We start from the raw sequence: 8,278 nt of genomic DNA, 5'->3' as shown, positions 1-8,278 counted from the left end.
TCTCTGTCTGCTGTCTCACCAGGTAACACCCCACCCCTACCACACCTGGGACCCTGTCCCCTCTCTGTCTGCAGTCTCACCAGGTAACACCCCACCCCTACCACACCTGGGACCCTGTCCCCTCTCTGTCTGCAGTCTCACCAGGTAACACCCCACCCCTACCACACCTGGGACCCTGTCCCCTCTCTGTCTGCTGTCTCACCAGGTAACACCCCACCCCTACCACACCTGGGACCCTGTCCCCTCTCTGTCTGCAGTCTCACCAGGTAACACCCCACCCCTACCACACCTGGGACCCTGTCCCCTCTCTGTCTGCAGTCTCACCAGGTAACACCCCACCCCTACCACACCTGGGACCCTGTCCCCTCTCTGTCTGCAGTCTCACCAGGTAACACCCCACCCCTACCACACCTGGGACCCTGTCCCCTCTCTGTCTGCTGTCTCACCAGGTAACACCCCACCCCTACCACACCTGGGACCCTGTCCCCTCCCTGTCTGCTGTCTCACCAGGTAACACCCCACCCCTACCACACCTGGGACCCTGTCCCCTCTCTGTCTGCTGTCTCACCAGGTAACACCCCACCCCTACCACACCTGGGACCCTGTCCCCTCCCTGTCTGCTGTCTCACCAGGTAACACCCCACCCCTACCACACCTGGGACCCTGTCCCCTCTCTGTCTGCTGTCTCACCAGGTAACGCCCCACCCCTACCACACCTGGGACCCTGTCCCCTCTCTGTCTGCAGTCTCACCAGGTAACACCCCACCCCTACCACACCTGGGACCCTGTCCCCTCCCTGTCTGCTGTCTCACCAGGTAACACCCCACCCCTACCACACCTGGGACCCTGTCCCCTCCCTGTCTGCTGTCTCACCAGGTAACACCCCACCCCTACCACACCTGGGACCCTGTCCCCTCTCTGTCTGCTGTCTCACCAGGTAACACCCCACCCCTACCACACCTGGGACCCTGTCCCCTCCCTGTCTGCAGTCTCACCAGGTAACACCCCACCCCTACCACACCTGGGACCCTGTCCCCTCTCTGTCTGCTGTCTCACCAGGTAACACCCCACCCCTACCACACCTGGGACCCTGTCCCCTCTCTGTCTGCTGTCTCACCAGGTAACACCCCACCCCTACCACACCTGGGACCCTGTCCCCTCTCTGTCTGCAGTCTCACCAGGTAACACCCCACCCCTACCACACCTGGGACCCTGTCCCCTCTCTGTCTGCTGTCTCACCAGGTAACACCCCACCCCTACCACACCTGGGACCCTGTCCCCTCTCTGTCTGCTGTCTCACCAGGTAACACCCCACCCCTACCACACCTGGGACCCTGTCCCCTCTCTGTCTGCAGTCTCACCAGGTAACACCCCACCCCTACCACACCTGGGACCCTGTCCCCTCTCTGTCTGCAGTCTCACCAGGTAACACCCCACCCCTACCACACCTGGGACCCTGTCCCCTCTCTGTCTGCAGTCTCACCAGGTAACACCCCACCCCTACCACACCTGGGACCCTGTCCCCTCCCTGTCTGCTGTCTCACCAGGTAACACCCCACCCCTACCACACCTGGGACCCTGTCCCCTCTCTGTCTGCAGTCTCACCAGGTAACACCCCACCCCTACCACACCTGGGACCCTGTCCCCTCTCTGTCTGCAGTCTCACCAGGTAACACCCCACCCCTACCACACCTGGGACCCTGTCCCCTCCCTGTCTGCCGTCTCACCAGGTAACACCCCACCCCTACCACACCTGGGACCCTGTCCCCTCTCTGTCTGCAGTCTCACCAGGTAACACCCCACCCCTACCACACCTGGGACCCTGTCCCCTCTCTGTCTGCTGTCTCACCAGGTAACACCCCACCCCTACCACACCTGGGACCCTGTCCCCTCTCTGTCTGCAGTCTCACCAGGTAACACCCCACCCCTACCACACCTGGGACCCTGTCCCCTCCCTGTCTGCAGTCTCACCAGGTAACACACCTGGGACCCTGTCCCCTCTCTGTCTGCAGTCTCACCAGGTAACACCCCACCCCTACCACACCTGGGACCCTGTCCCCTCTCTGTCTGCAGTCTCACCAGGTAACACCCCACCCCTACCACACCTGGGACCCTGTCCCCTCCCTGTCTGCAGTCTCACCAGGTAACACCCCACCCCTACCACACCTGGGACCCTGTCCCCTCCCTGTCTGCTGTCTCACCAGGTAACACACCTGGGACCCTGTCCCCTCTCTGTCTGCAGTCTCACCAGGTAACACCCCACCCCTACCACACCTGGGACCCTGTCCCCTCTCTGTCTGCAGTCTCACCAGGTAACACCCCACCCCTACCACACCTGGGACCCTGTCCCCTCTCTGTCTGCAGTCTCACCAGGTAGTCCTCATAGTTTTTTTCTAGTAATGTCGTCCTGGGGTCAGATACCTTCTGCTGTGCAGGGTTCAGAGGTCATAGTAATTCATGAACAGTGTGTGTTTCTCTGTGTGTAACACGACACCCCAACCTGCCACTAAGTATACGTGTATCTCTCAGCAGGTACACTGATCAGCCATGAGAAGCTCCTGCTCCAGATCAACACAGAGAGAGAGATGGGCAACATGGACTACAAACTGGGACAGGTGGGATGGAGGGAGGGGTAGAGAGATGGGCAACATGGACTACAAACTGGGACAGGTGGGATGGAGGGAGGGAGGGGTAGAGAGATGGGCAACATGGACTACAAACTGGGACAGGTGGGATGGAGGGGTAGAGAGATGGGCAACATGGACTACAAACTGGGACAGGTGGGATGGAGGGGTAGAGAGATGGGCAACATGGACTACAAACTGGGACAGGTGGGATGGAGGGAGGGGTAGAGAGATGGGCAACATGGACTACAAACTGGGACAGGTGGGATGGAGGGAGGGAGAGGTGGAGAGATGGGCAACATGGACTACAACTGGGACAGGTGGGATGGAGGGGTAGAGAGATGGGCAACATGGACTACAAACTGGGACAGGTGGGATGGAGGGAGGGGTAGAGAGATGGGCAACATGGACTACAAACTGGGACAGGTAGATGGAGGGAGGGAGGGAGGGAGGGAGAGATGGGCAACATGGACTACAAACTGGGACAGGTGGGATGGAGGGAGGGGTAGAGAGATGGGCAACATGGACTACAAACTGGGACAGGTGGATGGAGGGAGGGAGGGAGGGAGGGAGGGAGAGATGGGCAACATGGACTACAAACTGGGACAGGTGGGATGGAGGGAGGGGTTAGAGAGATGGGCAACATGGACTACAAACTGGACAGGTGGATGGAGGGAGGGAGAGATGGGCAACATGGACTACAAACTGGGACAGGTGGGATGGAGGGAGGGGTAGAGAGATGGGCAACAGGGACTACAAACTGGGACAGGTGGGATGGAGGGAGGGAGGGAGGGAGGGGTAGAGAGATGGGCAACATGGACTACAAACTGGGACAGGTAGATGGAGGGAGGGGTTAGAGAGATGGGCAACATGGACTACAAACTGGGACAGGTAGATGGAGGGAGGGAGGGAGGGAGGGGTAGAGAGATGGGCAACATGGACTACAAACTGGGACAGGTAGATGGAGGGAGGGGAGGGAGGGAGGGGTAGAGAGATGGGCAACATGGACTACAAACTGGGACAGGTGGATGGAGGGAGGGAGGGAGAGATGGGCAACATGGACTACAAACTGGGACAGGTGGGATGGAGGGGTAGAGAGATGGGCAACATGGACTACAACTGGGACAGGTGGGATGGAGGGAGGGGTAGAGAGATGGGCAACATGGACTACAAACTGGGACAGGTGGGATGGAGGGGTAGAGAGATGGGCAACATGGACTACAAACTGGACAGGTGGGATGGAGGGGTAGAGAGATGGGCAACATGGACTACAAACTGGGACAGGTGGGATGGAGGGAGGGGTAGAGAGATGGGCAACATGGACTACAAACTGGGACAGGTGGATGGAGGGAGGGAGGGAGAGAGGGGTAGAGAGATGGGCAACATGGACTACAAACTGGGACAGGTGGATGGAGGGAGGGAGGGAGGGAGGGAGGGAGGGAGGGAGGGAGAGATGGGCAACATGGACTACAAACTGGGACAGGTGGGATGGAGGGAGGGGTTAGAGAGATGGGCAACATGGACTACAAACTGGGACAGGTGGATGGAGGGAGGGAGGGAGGGAGGGAGGGAGGGAGAGATGGGCAACATGGACTACAAACTGGGACAGGTGGGATGGAGGGAGGGGTAGAGAGATGGGCAACATGGACTACAAACTGGGACAGGTGGGATGGAGGGAGGGAGGGAGGGAGGGAGGGGTAGAGAGATGGGCAACATGGACTACAAACTGGGACAGGTAGATGGAGGGAGGGGTTAGAGAGATGGGCAACATGGACTACAAACTGGGACAGGTAGATGGAGGGAGGGAGGGAGGGAGGGGTAGAGAGATGGGCAACATGGACTACAAACTGGACAGGTAGATGGAGGGAGGGAGGGAGGGAGGGGTAGAGAGATGGGCAACATGGACTACAAACTGGGACAGGTGGATGGAGGGAGGGAGGGAGGGAGGGAGGGAGAGATGGGCAACATGGACTACAAACTGGGACAGGTGGGATGGAGGGGTAGAGAGATGGGCAACATGGACTACAAACTGGGACAGGTGGGATGGAGGGAGGGGTAGAGAGATGGGCAACATGGACTACAAACTGGGACAGGTGGGATGGAGGGGTAGAGAGATGGGCAACATGGACTACAAACTGGGACAGGTGGGATGGAGGGGTAGAGAGATGGGCAACATGGACTACAAACTGGGACAGGTGGGATGGAGGAGGGGTAGAGAGATGGGCAACATGGACTACAAACTGGGACAGGTGGGATGGAGGGAGGGAGAGGTGGAGAGATGGGCAACATGGACTACAAACTGGGACAGGTGGGATGGAGAGGGGTAGAGAGATGGGAAACATGGACTACAAACTGGGACAGGTGGATGGAGGGAGGGGTAGAGAGATGGGCAACATGGACTACAAACTGGGACAGGTGGGATGGAGGGAGGGGTAGAGAGATGGGCAACATGGACTACAAACTGGGACAGGTGGATGGAGGGAGGGAGGGAGGGAGGGAGAGATGGGCAACATGGACTACAAACTGGGACAGGTGGATGGAGGGAGGGGTAGAGAGATGGGCAACATGGACTACAAACTGGGACAGGTGGATGGAGGGAGGGAGGGAGGGAGGGAGGGAGGGAGGGAGAGATGGGCAACATGGACTACAAACTGGGACAGGTGGGATGGAGGGAGGGGTTAGAGAGATGGGCAACATGGACTACAAACTGGGACAGGTGGATGGAGGGAGGGAGGGAGGGAGGGAGAGATGGGCAACATGGACTACAAACTGGGACAGGTGGGATGGAGGGAGGGGTAGAGAGATGGGCAACATGGACTACAAACTGGGACAGGTGGGATGGAGGGAGGGGTAGAGAGATGGGCAACATGGACTACAAACTGGGACAGGTAGATGGAGGGAGGGAGGGAGGGAGGGGTAGAGAGATGGGCAACATGGACTACAAACTGGGACAGGTAGATGGAGGGAGGGAGGGAGGGAGGGGTAGAGAGATGGGCAACATGGACTACAAACTGGGACAGGTAGATGGAGGGAGGGAGGGAGGGAGGGGTAGAGAGATGGGCAACATGGACTACAAACTGGGACAGGTGGGATGGAGGGAGGGAGGGAGGGAGGGAGGGAGGGAGGACAGGGCAGACTAACTGACCGACAGACAGACAGACAGACAGACAAAACGACTGTCATAGTCTATATTTTCAGGATATTTCTCTCTCTCTCTCTCTCTCTCTCTCTAATTCTTCTCCTTTAATGTCTCTCTCTCCATCAGGTGTCCATCCATTCTGTGTGGCTGGGGAACAACATTACCCCTCTGAGAGAGGAAGAGTGGGGTGAGGATGAGGAAGATGAGACTGATACTCCGGCCCCCGCCTCTACTCCTACCTCTCCTATCAACTCCAGGTAAAACACACACACACACATCTCTCTCTAACAGAAAGCAGGATACAGGTGTAGACATCTCTCTCTCTAACAGAAAGCAGGATACAGGTGTAGACATCTCTCTCTAACAGAAAGCAGGATACAGGTGTAGACATCTCTCTATAACAGAAAGCAGGATACAGGTGTAGACATCTCTCTCTAACAGAAAGCAGGATACAGGTGTAGACATCTCTCTATAACAGAAAGCAGGATACAGGTGTAGACATCTCTCTCTATAACAGAAAGCAGGATACAGGTGTAGACATCTCTCTAACAGAAAGCAGGATACAGGTGTAGACATCTCTCTCTAACAGAAAGCAGGATACAGGTGTAGACATCTCTCTCTAACAGAAAGCAGGATACAGGTGTAGACATCTCTCTATAACAGAAAGCAGGATACAGGTGTAGACATCTCTCTCTAACAGAAAGCAGGATACAGGTGTAGACATCTCTCTCTAACAGAAAGCAGGATACAGGTGTAGACATCTCTCTATAACAGAAAGCAGGATACAGGTGTAGACATCTCTCTAACAGAAAGCAGGATACAGGTGTAGACATCTCTCTATAACAGAAAGCAGGATACAGGTGTAGACATCTCTCTCTAACAGAAAGCAGGATACAGGTGTAGACATCTCTCTCTAACAGAAAGCAGGATACAGGTGTAGACATCTCTCTCTAACAGAAAGCAGGATACAGGTGTAGACATCTCTCTCTAACAGAAAGCAGGATACAGGTGTAGACATCTCTCTATAACAGAAAGCAGGATACAGGTGTAGACATCTCTCTCTATACAGAAAGCAGGATACAGGTGTAGACATCTCTCTCTAACAGAAAGCAGGATACAGGTGTAGACATCTCTCTCTAACAGAAAGCAGGATACAGGTGTAGACATCTCTCTCTAACAGAAAGCAGGATACAGGTGTAGACATCTCTCTATAACAGAAAGCAGGATACAGGTGTAGACATCTCTCTCTAACAGAAAGCAGGATACAGGTGTAGACATCTCTCTCTAACAGAAAGCAGGATACAGGTGTAGACATCTCTCTATAACAGAAAGCAGGATACAGGTGTAGACATCTCTCTAACAGAAAGCAGGATACAGGTGTAGACATCTCTCTAACAGAAAGCAGGATACAGGTGTAGACATCTCTCTAACAGAAAGCAGGATACAGGTGTAGACATCTCTCTCTAACAGAAAGCAGGATACAGGTGTAGACATCTCTCTCTAACAGAAAGCAGGATACAGGTGTAGACATCTCTCTCTAACAGAAAGCAGGATACAGGTGTAGACATCTCTCTCTAACAGAAAGCAGGATACAGGTGTAGACATCTCTCTCTAACAGAAAGCAGGATACAGGTGTAGACATCTCTCTCTAACAGAAAGCAGGATACAGGTGTAGACATCTCTCTCTAACAGAAAGCAGGATACAGGTGTAGACATCTCTCTCTAACAGAAAGCAGGATACAGGTGTAGACATCTCTCTCTAACAGAAAGCAGGATACAGGTGTAGACATCTCTCTCTCTAACAGAAAGCAGGATACAGGTGTAGACATCTCTCTATAACAGAAAGCAGGATACAGGTGTAGACATCTCTCTCTAACAGAAAGCAGGATACAGGTGTAGACATCTCTCTCTAACAGAAAGCAGGATACAGGTGTAGACATCTCTCTCTCTAACAGAAAGCAGGATACAAGGATACAGGTGTAGACATCTCTCTCTAACAGAAAGCAGGATACAGGTGTAGACATCTCTCTCTCTAACAGAAAGCAGGATACAGGTGTAGACATCTCTATAACAGAAAGCAGGATACAGGTGTAGACATCTCTCCTAACAGAAAGCAGGATACAGGTGTAGACATCTCTCTCTAACAGAAAGCAGGATACAGGTGTAGACATCTCTCTCTAACAGAAAGCAGGATACAGGTGTAGACATCTCTCTCTAACAGAAAGCAGGATACAGGTGTAGACATCTCTCTAACAGAAAGCAGGATACAGGTGTAGACATCTCTCTATAACAGAAAGCAGGATACAGGTGTAGATATCTCTATAACAGAAAGCAGGATACAGGTGTAGACATCTCTCTATAACAGAAAGCAGGATACAGGTGTAGATATCCACTCCTGTTCTCCCTCTCTCTCTCTCTGTCTCTCTAACCTCCTCCTCTCTTCTCCCTCTACAGGAAGCATCGTGCAGGTGTAGACATCCACTCCTGTTCTCAGTTCCTGTTGGACCTCTACAGC

At 54.3% G+C, this 8,278-nt stretch overlaps 1 long non-coding RNA gene across 4 annotated transcripts; it reads left to right on the top strand.

The window, feature by feature from the left end:
* The first annotated feature begins 1,794 nt into the window (after nucleotides 1-1,794).
* LOC311124455 lies at nucleotides 1,795-8,278 on the top strand. 4 transcript variants are annotated; one of them, XR_014612755.1, is made up of 4 exons: nucleotides 1,795-1,852; nucleotides 2,530-2,615; nucleotides 5,890-6,020; nucleotides 8,218-8,278. It is a non-coding gene; the product is annotated as an uncharacterized lncRNA (long non-coding RNA). The 4 variants fall into 4 exon arrangements; XR_014612756.1 differs by lacking the exon at nucleotides 1,795-1,852 and adding an exon at nucleotides 1,863-2,143; XR_014612757.1 differs by lacking the exon at nucleotides 1,795-1,852 and adding an exon at nucleotides 2,147-2,204.

This window comes from Coregonus lavaretus, assembly GCF_964263955.1.
Source record: "Coregonus lavaretus genome assembly, contig: HAP1_SCAFFOLD_8200, whole genome shotgun sequence".
Lineage (NCBI taxonomy): Eukaryota > Metazoa > Chordata > Actinopteri > Salmoniformes > Salmonidae > Coregonus > Coregonus lavaretus.
Note: the sequence above shows the minus strand (reverse complement) of the source record. Positions and strands in the feature narration are given on the sequence as shown.